The 18,950-nt window shown below is 39.0% G+C and overlaps 2 long non-coding RNA genes across 6 annotated transcripts in view; one reads left to right on the top strand and one right to left on the bottom strand.

Annotated features, from left to right (window-relative positions):
* LOC147756418 (uncharacterized) overlaps positions 1–18,467 on the top strand; it is a 31,801-nt gene extending 13,334 nt beyond the window's left edge. For all 5 annotated transcript variants that reach the window (XR_015323359.1, XR_015323362.1, XR_015323360.1 and 2 more), the window contains 2 exons: positions 12,273–14,621; positions 15,381–18,467. This is a non-coding gene — a long non-coding RNA (uncharacterized LOC147756418). The remainder of the gene's footprint in view (positions 1–12,272; positions 14,622–15,380) is intronic.
* LOC147756419 (uncharacterized) lies at positions 6,619–15,382 on the bottom strand. Its single transcript, XR_015323363.1, has 2 exons — positions 14,986–15,382; positions 6,619–7,306 (listed from the first exon to the last, which is right to left on the bottom strand). It is a non-coding gene; the product is annotated as an uncharacterized LOC147756419 (long non-coding RNA).
* Positions 18,468–18,950: the final 483 nt, after the last annotated feature.

Here is an 18,950-nt window from a genome sequence, read left to right on the forward strand (position 1 = left end):
TCTGCCCAACACGACTACCCTCGGTATCTTCCAGCCACGCTGTGTTCAGCTGATTCAATAAAACGAACGACGAATGTTAGACAGGCCGTTTGGTTGTTGTACGAAAGACCTACTCATCAGACGGTGGTTGCACACATCCATCGCCAAGTGGGTGGCAGGCTGTCGTCTGCAGCCTATCCAGCGGGGAAACGTATCGGGTCGGTGGTACGTTGAATTCGCCGCGTCCGAGGGTCTCTAGTGTCCCTGCGGTAGTAATGGCGGTACGACGAGTTAACATTTGCGCTCGATGTCCATAGACAAGCGTCAAGGCACCCAGCCTGCTGGTCGGGCACGCGGACAGGCGGGTGGGCGTTCGTCTGTTCGGGCGGTAGATCGAACAAATGAACCAGTGAACATAGCAGACAAATACCATCACAGCACTGCCTGCTAGTACATTACCGTGTATGTCTGTTGTAGTACAGGCCTTCATTTCGTGTCCGTCATCATCCGGTAATCTGCTGTCTTCAAGACAATATGGTTTGTTCAGTCTGTCCCTTTGAAAATTGACAGAATTTAGCTCCATTTGCAGAAAAGCACACATGCGCATAGTCATATGCAGACATCCACATCTCAGAGACATCGAGGTATCCGCTCAGTAGTCTTCAGCGTACTATAGTATCCACACGTCCTTGGACAAGCAAGCAAGCAAGCAAGAAGCTGAAGACGAGTGAAGAGGGACAGATATACTCAGAAATCTACATCAGTTAAAATGATGGGCTTTGAGTAGAAAAAAAAATCGAAGAAGAAAAAAACCCGAGACGTCTAAGTTGTACATTCATAAGTCACAGACATATATTATGACAATCATATTATTGTCGGTCGTTGTTAGGCTAGGCACAAAAACAGACAATGGGTCCTCTCGATTGTTATATATGACGAAAGACACGCATCCAAGCTTCGCTGTTAGTAACTACCCGCCTAACAGTAACTTTGGGAAGGTTTTTCAAAACTTCTTGCAAAATATCTGCTTGCAAGCAAGTAAAAGTACATTTGATTAGTCGGTACAGACTTGATTTTTTTTTTGAGAAATGTTTGGAATATATGCTCTTGCTTCAGTTTATGTACTTGGCTCAAGTTCTTATTAGAAGCTAATAATGATAATGAATGCTCTGCGATTTTTCAGCGTATAGCTTACTAGTCGTCTTGCATGATGATAGTAACGCTTGCGCATATTGTAGCTTTCAATCTATTTGAGACCGAACGGTTACCTTTCTGTCTAATTGTCCTACATGACAATCCATAATATTAACGACTATTTGGTTTTATAACGCGCCAGTTATTTCATAAAAGACACACTTAATTCATTTCATGGGTGACCATGATTTTATACTAAACAACAGTTACCCTATTACTATGCTAGTACTTCCACGTTCATTAAATAGACCACGTTACAGCCATAGTGCTACTGGTGACATCTATTTTTATAAAATTGGTGATTTCCGCATATAAGTGCCAAAAACTAATTATATATAATATATATGGCTGTTCGTTAACTAGCCCGATTATGTAGTGTTTCTGTACGTAATCACGGCAACGGATTTCCGTTGTGGTTGTCTACATGAACTATTTACGATGTTATACAACATCGATATCTAAAATGTAATGGAGTTCTATGTACATTTTTTTATTGTACAGCTTCCTATCGAAAGGTAGTACACTCACATATCTCTGTGTTTCATCCTTACGAAATCAGATGTTACGGATCACGAGCTGCAGTCTTCTATCATTTTGAATTAAAATAGACTTGTTTGAACACCGCTATCACACAAATTCAAAGAAAGAAACTATATAAAACTGCTTATCATATATCTTGTTTTTGCATATTCAGTTTTCCATCTTGGTATACCTTCGCGGTGTAGCGCTTTCGTCAACATCTCTGACCGCAGTTACCACGAAGATAATTTTTACTTCTACCTCTAATCTCGGGTCGCTTTTTGATCCGACATTGTTGTTTCGAGGCAGAAGAAAAATCTTGAACGAAACCCACTCAACGGTCGGCTCCTAGCAAACAAGTTCATCCAGACGAATAGAAAACTCATATTTAGCGCTAGGCTCGACCTGACTAAATAGATACTAGCACAATAATTGCGACTCAGAAACAATCTCTGTAACCGATTTCATCACGGGGATAGATAGGGTCAACAGTAGTGTATACAAATTACCGGAACACAACGACCTAATTGAGTGAATAAATTAAACCTTTCGTTGTCATGGCCAAGGGGTATCACAGCAAACCTCTAAAAGCATTAATTATGAGTTCCAAGGAAAACATTAAAGCGCGTGTTATATCTTCCCCTATGTCTACCTAAAGTCCTCATACTAGTCACGTCGTTCAGTTCTGCATGTCAACTGAGTCGATAAACCGACCAGAAATAATAGCCAAGGTAGATGCGGACTTATACAGGTTAGGTCCTTTTGTATTACACTCAACCTTTTTTATACCTTCGTGTGTTTACCCGGTAGCCGATAAAATTACTACTGAAAATGTTTGTGTCGTCAACTCGGTCATACGAATGCAGTTTTAACTACCCGACGGCCCGGAAAGAACACTCAAAGGAAGCCTACAAGATGACTTCACAGATGTGTTTTGCCTTGAACCGGGCCTCTCCTTCTCCTAAGAACGAAGAAGCTATCATTTAAATAGTCTGTCTTAGTTCCGCAGGCACGTGTAACCACCCGTGGCCCTTCCTCTCTCGGATTATATATTGGGCCCATAATTGAGTCCGTTGCCATTCGGGACCCAACAACATCAAATTTTACAGGTTATCATTCACGATGGGTCGTAGTAAGAATCATGCATCGCAGCGGTAGTTTGCCCCCAAAAATGCAGGGTCTGTTAGCACAGCTGCTTCACGTAGTCATAAGAGCAGCGGGGTTGGTCATCAGGTCAATGTGATTATAATTCTTTAAAAACTCACCACAACGGTGAGGGCAATTGCCTTAAGACGAGCGTTAGTAAAGCCACTGAAAGGAATCATTGAAGCAGTGCGAAAGCAGATTGACGAAAATATTGACTTAAAAACGCAACGTAATTATTAGTAATGGAACCGATATGTCTGCAAACTTCGCTTAAGGGTTAAGCCATGTCAAGGTTACATGTACAACCGCAATGAACGCTTTTGTTAGCGGCCGTTACGTTCTATTTCGATAAAATATAGATATCTATAAATCCATCATGAGGATCACTGGTGAAGGCAGGACACTGTTAAATTATACCGAATCGAATCGATGGCTAGGGAACAACTGTCAAATATCAATACGCTATGTAGCGTCAAGCACACACGTAGACGTTGGATAGGGAAAAGATAGTCATTCAGCCTGCGCCCGAAATTTACTCTGCCATCCCTTCGTGTATGTATATGAGAAATAGTGTGTACATCAGAATACATACTTTATCTTCTAGTAGTTTGTGTGCTATATATATATATATATATATATATATATATATATATATATATCAATTCGACTGCTCATTACTTGCCATTGGCGTAGCTACAAATTGCATGTATGCGTTTACTATGAAGGTACTTTCGTAATCTTTGCCACATTGCGCCAATCGCTGAAATTGATTACGCGTAACCAAGCCCTGTCGGAGGATACTGATACGTAACTCTTGTTCGTACTGCACAATTAGGTTAATAAGTAATAGTCTTCGAATTTACGATATAGCTCTTCCTAACGTTGCGTAGGCGAGACGTTTCCCGCCACTTAGTCAGTATTGCTGAGTATTGAGCCAGTATTGCTATAAACGGAAGCTCAGTGCTTTGTAACACTTGAAGAGAAATAAGCGATCAGGATCAGCAAAAACGGTAAGGTGTATCGTATCGCATCGCACGTTTGATTTCCAATATTTCGCCGGTCTAGCTTCACTGTCACAACGAGAATCACATAGCCATTGAATCAAAGAATTGGCCAAAATCCGACGCTAAAGACTTCTGAAGACTGTAGTATCACACACTTTTTCTTTGCACACACACACACACTTTAGTTTGTTTCATAAAGGTTCGATTTACATATGTCAATACATATAATAGGCAAACATTATACTAGACTGTTTTTCTAAAAAGCGTTCAGAGCCTAATAAAAAAGTGAAAAAAACTATTTTGTCCTAGCTCAAGTATGATGATGTTTGTTTGCAATTGATTCGTTGGCCTCCTAACAGCGTTAGATAAGCTTACGGTTAACGAAGTTTCTACATTCCTTTAATTACGTATCGAATTCCCGGTTCACGTGTAGCATGTAGAATGTTACGCTAGATGAGTTTCAATTTGGTTCGGAATTGTACTTGAGATTCAATCGTTTAGCGTTAATCTATAGTCGACATAACCTTAATGTTGAACTTAGTCAGCAACTGAATGAATTTAAGATTGAAATAGATCTTTAAACTAAAAGAAAAAAAAACATTCTAAACTTTAAACCAAAAAGAAAAATAATTCAAATAGTCACCTGCCCGCCCAGGGATTTGTCGTTCGTTGTGTACAAAATCACAGGTTATCCAAAACGTCTTCAGTTACAGGTATTGCTCGGAACTTGCAATACCTATCCTAAGTATTTATAATAAGACACAACGGCAAACACCACTTGAGCAACACTGGCCATTGCCGAACTTCTGGGTAAGACAATCAACAATATTCATCACTATCATCACAATATATGGATATAAATATAGTCCCTCGTAAAAGCTCTATTTTAATGGCAATGGCCCATGCACGCTTTACTGGGAGGTGTGTGTTTCGATCAGCAGGCGTGCCTGTGGTTTTTCATCGTGGAACAGTACATTGGTGGAACTGATGACGCTTAGAAACAAAGTAAACAGCTACCATTCTAACAATGATTCTTGCCCAAGACATACAAACAGCTTCGAGATGTGGAATGTTCCAACAGAATACTATGAATGATTGCAGAAGTGATTTATTCAGAGATTTCTAAACTGCATTACCGAAATAATAGGCCTTTCCCATTATGACTTCTAACGAACTCAGAACTTGCGTTTAGCTCAGCAATCAAATGGCGTGATTATCTATTATAATGCAAACTGAGGCACTGATCAGCACCGATATTTAGACCACGTAAGACCAAATCATTGTTGTACGATCGCAACAAGATGGACACACAATGTCCTGTAAAGCTTTTTTTTTTTATCAGTCTCGAGGCAAAAGATTGGTTACAACAAAACACCCAAATTGTGCTTTCTGGGCTATCAGTAGACCCAGTTCTCGCAACTTACGTGGACAGTAAATGTAAACTTTTTCTGTTAACGGGTCTGTACGACACAGCGGTGCCTTACGCTCACTCCAGGGTGCGCCGAGGCGTTTCACCAACGGCTTTTTTTTTTATAAAGCTTGCCTACGACGCCTGCGGCGACTACATGCTTACCTAGGATACGCAATCCGTAGTTAAGCATTCGGACTTTTTTGCACACAAAAATGACCAAACAAGGCATTTTTAATTGAAAGATAAATATATTTTAGAGAAAAAAAGTAAAGGAAATTGAATTGCGGTCAGTTCTTTTGCAGCTTCGGCTGCAGCAAAACGAAAATCGGCTTTTTTTTTTCAGTTCAATCGGTTTTGCTGCTTATAGGTAGGAATCACAGAAATGTGTTATCGCACACATTTTCATAGTAATTATAGTTTTTTCGAAATAGAAGAAAAATTTTCTACCTACCATTACGGAGTATAAACTCACACAGGCGCTTGCAAAACTAGTGCTGCTTTTCTGGTTCCGTTGGGGGATGTAAGCTGTCCATAAAAATAATGACCATTAGCATGGTCGAGTTGGTGAAGTTACCTGACAATTTAGCATAAACAGGTGCTTTCTAGCCAATAATTCCAGAGCCAAACATTCTGAGAAGTACAAAGACATTGTGAAAGAAACTTTAAGCCCGTATATCAATGCGTTTTTCTTCTGAACAACTGATAAGTACGCCCAGCTAGAAAAAAACTTACTAACTTTATAAAGCGGCGTGACGCTTTGACAGTGCAAACTTCGCAAACAAACTGAGTTGAATGCAAATTCAGAACAGCTGCTAAATATGTCTCTTACTTTTAGATATCATCATCCCTATTCAGATTTACCTCTCGTTTAGTAGACTCATATTGGCAGGTCCCATATTAGGTTTATCATCGTTGTTAAGCGCAATATTTTACAGTGTTGAACGGCTGGAACGATAGCACGTTTTTTTTTTTGGCTATCTTTACTATAATCTGTAAATACGTATAATATGTTGAAGCATAGGTAATGATGTTCAGCTGTAGTATTTGCTTACTGACTTGGATGCCAGAAGCAATCCTTTGGTCAACGCAGGATACTGTGACGTATCACTATCATATGCCAACGGGTCCCACTGTAGTGTGCATTATTAAACACTGTTCCAAACGATTTTCTCCGTTTTGCCGTAAAACAATACCCATTCGTCTTGAAGGCTCACCCGAGAAGTGGCCTTAATTTACAATGAATAAATAAGACCGTGCAACAGTGTATCAGAAATAAGCAATCTAGTTACGTATACTACTACCAGCACTACTATAAGTAATAGTAATAAAAATTATAGCTTTCAATAAAGAGATCACTGATAAAGATTACATGGATAAACGAACCTGGAGTTTGTTATTTCAATGACCTTCGTACCCATGAGATCTACCAGTAGAAATCGTACTATGGATATATGATCATTACATCTCTGAAGATTTCTACATCAACCGACTTTAGTAGTTAGGTTAAAAAAGCGGATTGAGGAAGCCATTCTATTCTTCGACAATCCCTCACATAGAATCATAAGGGACTGTTTGTATTTCTATTATTATTATTATTGTCATCCTATACAGTCACGCATGTAGTGGTAGCGAAACGTAGCTTGCATACGCGCTCAGACACGTCTCGTTCCGCGAACGCGCATTTGACGCCCCCGAACGCTGTTACGCTTCTGGCCTTTCAATGAAGTTAGTTATTTAATTTCTGCTTGATCTGCAAAGCTCGTCGCAAGTGTTCCCTGTCACGCTAGTCAGCTATAGTAATTTCTGTTGTATCCATCCGGGTAAAATTATCTCATTATCCTTTGAGCGTAATGTATGGCTTTACCCATTTCGCGACCTTGCCGCATTTATTCAATTAGCTCGTTTAAGCGGTACGACATGATTGTTGTTCGAACACTACTTTGACTATCCAATTATCCTGATCCTGATAGTCAACTGCTGTGGTCTTGTCATTTCGTTGCCTTGCGACATTTCCTCTTCGTATTGAATTTAGCACCGCCTGTAACAAACACTTCTTCCAAATGATAAAAAGACCATATTTAACTCAATGCCGAACGTTACTGGGTCGAAATCGTACATCGAAAACATATGCATTGTCCAAGCCGAAGTAACTTTAGGGAAAAACTATCGATAAACCTTATTTTCTATGAAAGACTGCTCCATCATCTAAGATTGGATTTTGGCTGAAGGCGCATGACCGGAACGAAAATGGTCCACTTGCGATGGCGTACATTGATTCGTGATGGAAATTAATAGGTATCAAAGTTTACTGGTCAAACAGTACAGTGTGTTTTTCTCTATATGTGATTATTGATTGACTAGCTACACGCTGTTTTCGATCGTTTTGAGTCGCTTCATAGATGAACCAGACTGGCCTACTGGAGATCCACGTATTTATTTAGAAATGAAATCTGCAACGATTCGTCGCATATAATTCGTACTTATATAGGCAGTTTATATCCTCTATATATATATATATATATATATATATATATATATTGGTATAGATTTGTAGATATACGACACGGTGCAGTGACTTTAAACTGTTTCTCAATTGCACTGTTAAAAATGATACTATTTTATACAACGCTAATTTAAGCACCGGGGGTAGTGGACATTCTAATTAACGTACGAGGGAATTGTATGTAATCGACAATTGCACCCCCAGGTTGCACATTTAAGGCCGATATCATTATATTTTCTTGTCTGAAACAGCTTTTACACAGCTGGAAAATGAACGATTGTTTGGTTATATTTATTGAACGTACATACGTTTATTTTTTTTTATTTCAACTGATATAGATGTATGATTTGAAATCAGACTTCTAATTTATCGCAACATGAAATATTTACTGCCTTCATTTAAGTCGGTCATCAGCACTAAGCACACAATTGCCTCGGAAGCGAGTGCTTGCCATCAGTGCTTTTTAAAGCAGGACTAGTAATGCCAAAGGACTTCCAAGTTGGTTGAAAATGAATAGACGAGAAGCGGGCAGTGGATGGTAAGGGGCAACAACAGTGGAGCCGAATGACGTGATAGTAAAGTGGGTAACGAATTTGGGCGGCCACGTAATGGTGTGGGTTCAAATCCGGGCGTGGACACACTTCGTGTTGTTTCGGGAGCTAGGCCGTTCTAGTCTTACGGCGATGCGGGTCGTCAAGCGGAAAACGTTTCAGTTCAAAGCACCAGATGGCGTCAACGATGGTGTAACTTAGCAGATAGTTTTTTGACAATGCACTTTTTACATTTTATTGACATAACAATTTTGCCTTAATCAAATGACCGTCAAGACGAGAGACAGGAAGACAGCTGTTCTATAACACAGAATATGACACATCTACATCATCGTAATATTTCCGAAACCTTTTAAGCCGCTTCTAATAGCTAAGGTCATATAGCTACCTTCAATAAAAATACGTGAACGCAATAGGTAAAGGGCTGACCATGTTGTTCGTCAACGTAATAAATTTTCTATCGTGTGCGCTGACAGAACAAGCTTCCATGAAACTTTGCCGAAAAATTGACGGATGTGTAAGTAGGTTTCCAGAAGATAATGAACACTTTTTCTTCACTCTGATTTCATTTATCAGGACGGTAGAAGCTGGATAGCGGTCCGTAGTGAATGCATTGATTTCATATTGGGCACTGTTCAACTAAATATCTGTCAATATTTAGGTGCTAATGACTAAAACAAACCGTGGTAGAAAAAAAGGTGCGGCTGTTTTTTTCCTGGTCAGTTCAATGTAGAATGTCGTCACCCTTATGCGTTACATTCATTCTCATAACTCATTGGTTTGCTATTCGGCTACAATCAGTCTGATTTAAGCCAGATAAACAATCAGAACAGCAGCGACACGACCATTTGCTGCCTGTAGCCATTCTAAAATGACAATATTCTTAATCTGTAGGTTGTTACGTATCGGCTTGTTCTCACTTACGAAGCCTTCTCCATAAAAGAGGGCGGTCTCTCCCGTTGTAAACTATTTCACTATTATATATATTACACACCCACCGTTGGCTCACCTTGAATGCCGAAGCGACTCCTGATCGGATTGTCGTTTTTAATCTAGCACTGAAGCAAGCGTTTTCCATATCTTCAAATAAGCTTCATTTAATAAATATTAGCCCTTTTGATCGATGCTCCTCTGCTATTCTTCTAACAACGGCATAATCCTATGATTGTAGAACTTTTGCGGTTTCTGTTGACAGACGATTTTTACCTCCGTCCGTTGACACTAAATTAACGCCATTAAGGGAGTTCTGCAGGGATTGACGTCTGATGGCAGTTTGATGATGCAAGATCCGGGCCGTGTGGCGGATACAGTGAAACTTGCTATTCAAGTTCTATGTATGTGGTTTGATATTCTCATGGAGGAAGACGACATTTTTTTGTTTCAGTCAATTGTTCGTTTTTGACAGTAGAAAACCATATCAGTCGTTTTCAGCCCCATAAAACACATAGCATCATGTGCTTTAACGTCAATCTGGACTTTGCCACAGATCTTGAAACACTTTACTGTTGTTCTTTGTTTCTTTACTATTGTTGTATGCGATCAATTTTTTTTTATCACGCATGATCAATTCGTGTAAAAATGGCTCGACTTTCTGTAGAGCTGCGCAGATAGAAATACGATTGAATACATTTTTTGGCGTCAATTCGCGTGGCACCTAAACATCGAGCTTTCTCTAGCCAGCTTTCTTCATATTTAGTTCTTTAGCGATATCGTGATTACCCACGATCGGTATTGCTCAATTTCTGCAATAATTTCATCAAGTTTTTTTGGTAATTGCTTGACCATCACAAGAAGCATGAAATTTTCAGAACGAAAATGACAAACCTATCTTTGGGCTGCTGCTTCTTCCGATAACGCATCTTGGCCGTAAACAGCACAAATTTTTTTATGGGCCTGGACAGCATTTGTGCGTTTATCGTGATAAAATTCTAAAATATAGTAAATTTATGCAAATTTTTTTTCATTTTCAAGGCGCTCTGTCGTAAGTCTGAATGGAGACATTTCAACAAGCACCTTAGTACATTTACTACTGTCAAATCAGTTCCCAAACGACAACAACGCCGACCCGAGGCGAGTCGTATTACTTAAGATATGTGACTTTGAAGCCAGCTATCTAAAAAAAAAAGTTATCATTACTTTCTTGACAACCCCATATATATATATATATATATGTCTACAATGACACAGTGACAAAGTTTTTGTGTGCCAAGAAGGCATTTCTTCATATCCGTATGAATTAGTACCCTTCGTTAGAAAAAAAAGGTGAGTTGGAGAAATAGTCCCAAAAGGATTTTCCGATCCCTCCATTTTCTATTTGCGCGTCTAGTCCCAGTGAACATATATACGGTACTTTGTTGTACGCGGATAAATTAAGGTTTAGAATAGGAAAAAAATTATCTACGCTATTATTCGTTTCGCGACAGCTGTGCAGTATTCCTTGAAGGACCTGTCAGGGAACCGGTCGAAAACAAACAATTTGCAAAAGCTGCCCAGTGGAACTGCTCATACGTTTGTGGGAGAATTAGGAGACCTGAAATCGGCATCTGCAGCAAATATCAATTAAGCGGTGATGCCTGACAAAAACTAACAGGTAATCATTGTGATTTAGCTTATGAAAGCGAAGTGATTCTTCGAGCATTTTTTATGACGATGACAATGAAACTTCGAGTAGAAGACAAACAAGGTAATCGTCTGTTATTGCTTTAGTTTTTCCTGAGTAGCTGACCTTTATATTACCGTATTACACAAAGCAGTGTCAAAAATCTTTATACTTGACTTTCTCTAATTCACCGCAGTCAGTAGGCTTTCATTTCTAACAGTTCCGATGTAGGTCTCAATGTCCTGCAAATGTCAGGTACCTGGATAGGCATTTGCTCTGCGCAAAAAACGGGTAGCAGTGCCCACTCTCCAAGTTTCGATCTGAGCTCGAAATAAAGATTGGGTTTGGGTTTACAATGAACAAACATATTTTATTAAATACGCGGTAATAGCATGCTTCTCTGCGAAATAACCAGCTTTGATTTGTCGTCCTGTTTTGGGCACTAATACCCGTTTTTGCTAATCCTGGAGATGATTTCTCTTGGTGCTCACACTGCCCCTCTTTAGCTCGGTAGTTCAATTGTGGATCATTGCTAACTATAGAGGCGGAGCTCAGTAAATTTCACCCAATTCGAGTGCCATCTGCGTGCATTCTCAGTTGTTCTGAAACGCCCACATTCAAAGCCCTATAAACACCAATCTGACTCGAGCCATCTTAGCCGAAATAGGCGATTTTAAAACTAGCTAGGTAAAAAAACGATCATCCGATGTATTGGAGCCCATTAATGAAGTCGATGTATTACTGTGGCCTGGGAGTCATTCAATCAGATCCTTCAATTAAGCTATCGCTAAAAACGCAGAAGCTTTGAGAGACGTGCCCTCCAACAAAATTATCAGATTTCTGTGACGTTTTTTGATCGTAATTCAATGACCGATATTACGGTTTCATTCAACCTAATTCTAGGCTCGTCTAAAAACAAGAACACAAGCTGGCAACAACAATGGAGGCTAGTAGTCAAAACAATGCTTTATTTCCACCGTTATTCAGCCCACAAGTTATACGGGTAATTGTAATACACAGCCCACAACTGTGATGGCAATAATCACATAGATTATCTGTGTTGTATGTGCACTTATTCCGCAACCTTCTGGTTGTACTTCAAATACAAAGAACAAATTCGATAACAATTGAAATAAGCGACCAGCTCAGTTCAGATATTCAGCGTTGACCGAAGTTCAACTATGAGAGAACAGCAATCGTAAAAGAGGTCTATCAAATAAAAGTTGATTTCGTATTTTTAACATGGCAATAGTAGAATCATAAAAGTTGTAGTGACGTTAAAAAACCTTGGCAAACTTCCAGCATACTCGATACAACCAAGATCGGAAATTTTGACTTGGACCACTGCTCTAATTATGGTTTTCAGAGTGAACAATGAACGGCCACAAGCGCCTCGTAATGACGATTTAATGGTTATGGAACTTTCGGTCGCATTATGTTCGACGGTCGTGACGGTGCGTCCAGCAGCGGCATCGTACCATGCCGCTAGGGAAAAAAGGTCAGGGATACCTAAAGAGAATTGGTCTGCGACGCACCTTTTATGATCGTAGACGATATTTATGTTTCACCGGAAGTAGGAAAAAATTCGCGTGAGCATTTGAACCCCGATAAACATTCCCAAAATATAATCCAAGACAGGACTTAGCTAATAGTGCTCTGGCGCGTCATTCTAAATGAAATTCATATTTGTCGAAATGTTAAAGGTGAATGCGACTTTTAAAAAATTTAAATTGAGGCGGGCCAATTCCTGCGCTTTGTAAACAGCCAAAGCTGGAAGATATCGGCAAAAATTGTTCGATCAAATGTACTTTGAATAAAACACAATTTCATTGTAGTCTACTTTATAAAATACAATAAGCTACTTACATAGAAGTAAAAAAAAATTAGGACGCGATAATGTTATCATTTTTCGCTGCGATTTTAGTGAATTTGGTAAAATGGATGCAGTTATGATGATTTCTAGAAAATGCTATGGTATCTTTTGTATCGTCTTCATTAGTGTGGATTCTTCTTTCTATCCATTACACGTAATTCTGACCACAGAAGATGTTCCATACTATCTAGCAGCAAATAACGCACATTTTCCATAAAATGTGCTTTACTTGCTATTATTATTATTATACGAAAAATGAGCAATATGTTCTACATAATAGCTATATATTATTTAGTAAATTGAAGATTAGTATATGAGAAAGATTCCGCAGGGGACAAAAGAGCCATGTCGCAGAGCAAAGATAGATCTGAATTGCGACTGATATAGAATATTTTTGGAAGGAGGCAAGATGAGTGGGAAAACTGTGGCCGAGTATATTGTCGTCGATAAACTATTTCTCAATTCTGTTGCGTCCTGAACGAGATGTATTTTGAATTAGTTTGCTTTTCTTTTAATGTGATCTTAGAGTGATTATTTGATACACAGAAGTAAGACAGTCCGGTCATCATTTGGAGATAAACGCCGCTTGGTTGAGGATTGTTACCTATGGGTTAATAAAGAAACCGGTTTAATTCATTTTCTCAAATTCTTGACCTGCTGGCAATAAACGCCGCCTTACGGAGTGATAGTTGGGCTCATGAAACATGCAAACTTGAAAAGTTTGACAATAAATTCAATTGATTTCGCCTGATACAACGAAAATACATCAAAAACCCCTCCGGAGAGTCACTTCCGAACCTGCTTATAATTTTCTTCGGTTCTCTAATCCTTAGGCTCAACTGTTTGAATATTTACTGTGCTTCTACAAAGAGCTAATAGTCATCTAAATAAACACGTATAATTTATACTCGAAAAAAAAAAAACATTTGACGCTTTGAAAAAGCATTTGGCACTTGATCGAAGCTTTTTATAAATGTGTCTCTTGTCGCAAGGTTTAAAATTCCGAATTTCACTATCACGGTAAAGTGCATATCATACGCTCTGTGACAGGGCGTTCTGTTGTGAGGCGTGTTATGGTCTAATTTCGAATCTAGTCCGGAACAGCCGTCTGTAGTAACGCTTAACAACAACAACAACATCGGCGACGAAGTAGCGGATGTAGCAGAATATATATATATTACACAGATGCGGTTTTCGAAACTGCGATCGTGCCCAGAAACCGCAAATGGTACTATATTTAAAAAGAAGGCAAAAAATTTGATTCTTTTTGTGCTAACCTATCCAGTGTTTGCCGAAAACAAAGTCAACTACAGATAGATATTTCGCATGGAAATGTTAAGTAATGCCTATATAATCGAATTTAAGCGAAATAAAATTAATGCAGATGTATTCTTTTTTTTTTTTTTGCTTGTGTATGACCTGTTATGTATATGTGTGTAGACAAAAATGCTATGCAAATTTCAACCGTGTAACCCCTACAATTAGCACTGCTAGAAACAGACGCAGATCGTGTATTTGCTTTTATCGACAGAAAAATTTATTCCAAAGCGACGAAGTGGTTCCGATGTTTATCAAGGTGCCGCTGATAACAGTACGCAGTAAGAAACAATGAGAAGCACTTTCGATTTTCAGTGTTCAAGCGGTACCACAGCGGTGTCACACAATGTCACCGCTTTATCTGCCCCAAACAGATGAATAGCGAAGCCTGGAATGATCAGCTGAACCAAGTTCATATATCTAAGCGCGTATCTACAATAGAGAAAATACCACTGGCTAGATTTATGCAGGAGACAAACTGTATTATTTAGCGTGGACCTAGCGGAAAATAATTTTATGATGAAGGTAAAGTGTTCGATACTGATATTCTCGTTGGCTTGTTGCCAGGCCAAAAACATACGAGTAGATGTCTGTATAATAAACAAACGCTTGTTATACTGTTCGTATCAATGGGGTAAGGTTGAAAGCATTGTCGTAAAGCTTCGTTTTATCGTTATACGTACAAAAAAAGTGCTAAGTAACCTGTTGACTAAACCTAATAAATGTGATACTCACGGAATAATTGCTCGAAGCTGCTTCAGATGGCTATAAACCCGTCAGTATAGAATATAGAGTATAGAATATAGCGAAGCTAGACTACTTACGTGTCCCTAAATATAATAGGTAAACACATCCTTGCGTTCAAATAAACAAATGTTTTGACTTTTACCTTCGTACTGTGCTATGCAGCACTGCGTCGTCACAGGTGTGCACGTATTATGATGAAACTCTTTCCCAGCGTGGCCACAGCGGATTTGAAATATCTTGGCTTTTGAGCTTAAAGTCCCAGTTTTACCGCCTAGTACCTAGGGCACTGTAGCTTAATTGTCGTCCCGCCGCTCAAAATGCATTTACCTTCAATGAGAAGTAACTATAGATGAAAATCTCTGTGTGCTATACAATATATTGGCTGAATACTGTTGCTCTTTTATATATATTTATGTGTTAGATAATAATAATAATAAAGAAAAGTCGCATGTTGTTCGTTTATCGAAAAAGTAACGCCCTTCACTTCCGACAAGAGGCGTCTGGCTATTTGTCGTGTTAACCAAATGTTTATTGCAGCTATCGGCGATTAAACACAGTGAGAAGGCATCCAAAATTCCAATTACCGCCTGAACGGAAAAGCGTATCTACCGCCACCGTCGTACGGATCGCGACGTCGCTTGGACGCCTGCCGAATAACGACGGAATCACCTTGGGAGATTTTCGTCGCCCTTCTGTATGCAAGTCCCGACGCAAGCCCTACCCGAATCGATATAGTCCATAACGCTCTTACCCTTTGTTCCTACTACTTCAGCCAACTTAATGTAATGATAGTAAACTGCTTAAGTACATATACAATTAGTCTACTTTTCTTTAGCCATAGAGCACGCAAAACATGGACCATAAAAAACATGCATACTTTTCGTTAGCAAAGGCAAACCGGTATAATTGGAAGGGCATTTATTTCCCAATAGAAAAAAAATAATAACTAGACGACCTAAGTCTCCGAGAATTCTCCTTATGACAGTTCAGCCATAATCACCCCAAAAAAAAGCTGAAGGCGTACAATTAAGACGAATTTCCAGACTACTACTATACATGATCAGCAAAGGAGTTCCAACCAAATCTCTATTGACGATATATACGTACAAACGTAAGAGTAACACATACATCTATGACACAACGGTCATACCTGTAGACTATAGAGGCTAGTACTGTTTGTTAATTGATTTTGTACAAAGCGGAACTAGATATACAATTAAAATGTATGTATCTCATTGGTGCATTTAGCTGAACCATGAGAACTAGTTGTACTGATGAACGCTACCCAGCGAGCTATGGTAATGGGGCCAGAAGAGTATTGGGGTCCCTCGCTTTCTCGTATGATGGTGAACCGTTTTTCGTTGCTGGGCAGGACCACCGCCGTTACTATCTTTTCTGCAGCTCTTACGTCATTCCACAATGGCGGTAAATTGTGCGCGAACAGCTAGGTCGTACTTGGCCTTGAGGCGCATTTTAGGCAGTCTCCGGTGGCCGCATTTGCCCGTTCTGCAGTGGTCAATACTGGGGAGAGACAGGAACATGGTAGATAATGCCCCTCCTTTCCTCCCCTAATCTCTCTTCAGTCCCCTGCTTCATATAATATTACAAGATGATATTTTTCTGTTCGTTCTGTTTCTGCTACTTCTATTAGAGAATCTACAATACGCTCGTAATAGTATTAGCAGTGCCTAGTATACTATCGTAATCGACACTGTGCATAGACAGGGCTCTTGCTTTAATAGCCAGTCATCTCTATGCGTACAATTGAACCCTGTTTTTCTGACAACTAATGCGATAAAACTGTGTAAACCGAAATAATGTAATTAACCCATTGCTGAATATAGGCGGCGATATTGCGGGGTAGAAAATTAAAAAATCTCAGAAAATTAAGGGACCATTATTATTATTTAGGCTGAAAATAGTTAGGGAAGACGAGCTAATCGAGTGGAGGCTAGAGCCTGCATCTCTAGAGCTAAAAAAAAAATTGAAGAATACGTACAAGTGTAAAAAATGACATAACCAATAAAAGAGTATGATAGAATTTAGAGAAAACATTCTTTAAGGAATGAACTCGTACCTGCAGTGGCAATATCAGCAATAAGTCGTTTTGTATAAGATCGCACATATTTTGGTAAAGGCTAACCTTCCAAAAACGTGTTTTGGATGAAGTCATATCGCATGGCATGGACTAAGTCCCGAGCCCACTATTTACGGCTATTCGGGATATACCTACATACACAATTATAATATATATAACGTTCAGTAACGTTTTTTAATAGTCAGTAATAGTGTGCAGATGTTTGATTCTCGTGTAAAACATGTTGCATTTCATCGTGTTGAATGTAAAATTAAAGGGGTGAACATCACCCGCTACAACGGAGGAATTGTACGGAAACCACGTGCAGGTAGACGCATAATATCGCATCTTGAACGAGTACTAATAATGTTTTGTTACCGCCAACGTTCGAATATTTGCTCGGTACATGCTGCTTTGTGTGTAGACCCATTGTCTGTTCAATCAAACATGCAGTCACAGCACAATGGCGTCAAGCCAGTCGATAAATGAGCGTTCCATGAGGTGCAACGATAATAAGAAAGGTACACGATGATATGCCATAGGAAAAAGGGTAGCAGCGTTTTGTTTGAATGAATTCGGTCATAACATATGCCGTAATAAATTCATCGAATGCCAACGCTTCTCCTAATCCCCATACTAATGAAATACCATGTACCAACCATCGTTTGACTGATCCTGCCGTTCACTGACATTGTACCTTAGCTTACAAACATCCGAACGAAAAAGTATCGTTTAATTTGTACCTTCATTTATTCTTTAATTATAAATCTATACATGATTTAAGCATAGAAACGTGCATTATAGATACGTACAACGGCACATATAGTCTTAAATATGACATCGCTCTCAGTAGTAAAAAGCTCATCTTTTCTTGCTTTAAAATAGAGTCAACAAACAGCATCTTGAAACTACCTTAGATGTCTGTTTACTATGGCGTTAAGATTTACTATTTCTGGACTCTGGACAAGCGTGTTTCTCAATAAAGGCATCTAGCAAGCATGTGTTAGACTATCTGCGATGCATGACCAAATGATAGAGTATTCAGTAAGGCCCATTTGGCAGAATGGCGCGGTTATTAATGTCCGATTTCTCTTTAAAGTAAGCTTAAAGAATCAGGACTTCATTCAACACGAACTGCTGTTTCGCGGGCTCATTACATTTAACAAACCGGCTCCCCAAGTCATTCTGTCTGTAGTGAAATTGTCCAATAAAAATACTAACAAATTTCCCTAATCAGTAAAAAAAATACAAAATTGAAACAAATATAAAATTCGAACGGTAGTACTATAAATCTACAGACAGAAACAAATCCTATTCATCTGCTACGGACCGAAATTGATACGTACTTGAACCAGTAATCCTTCACAAAGGCGAAAAAAAATTATTTTTCCGTATTTAAAACCAAAAAAGAACACAAACAGCTGCAATACATGTAAGCCAATCTATCTGTAGTTGAACAATGTCTCATATTTAGTACAATGGTAAATAAATACCTTAAGCCACCAGTAGATAGCTATTTAATATTGAAATAAAACTTATTGTCTACATTCGTCCGTCTTATCTATCGATAGACATATATAGTGAATATACATTAACGCATTTATACCTTAAGCTGAACTGTATAGTATATCTTCATCTATGTAAACCGTAAACTTTCTTTTCATCGTAAAGTGATTAGTTATGAAAGATTTTAATTTATTCTTCTACGAGAAAAGATCTCTCTACTTAGAGCGAAAATTAGAGCGAACCTCTCTAAGAGATAAGTCGAGCAGTCACCACTATGCACGTGTCGAATGTGTATAATGGGGGGTAACAGCGTTTGCTGACTCTTACTTCTGCCTCTGCCATAGCTACATTTGCTGCTGGTAATGGTATGACGACAATGGCCAAATGTCCAGGGTCACGCCGACGCAATACTCACAAAATACACACGTGGCTTACATATGCAGATGAAGACATTCACAACAAACGGATTTTTATATATTGACTGCCACTTAGATTATTGCAGCTACAACGACTATTGCCTCTAT

Source organism: Varroa destructor, unplaced genomic scaffold (assembly GCF_002443255.2).
Source record: "Varroa destructor unplaced genomic scaffold, Vdes_3.0 BEIS01000003.1, whole genome shotgun sequence".
NCBI lineage: Eukaryota > Metazoa > Arthropoda > Arachnida > Mesostigmata > Varroidae > Varroa > Varroa destructor.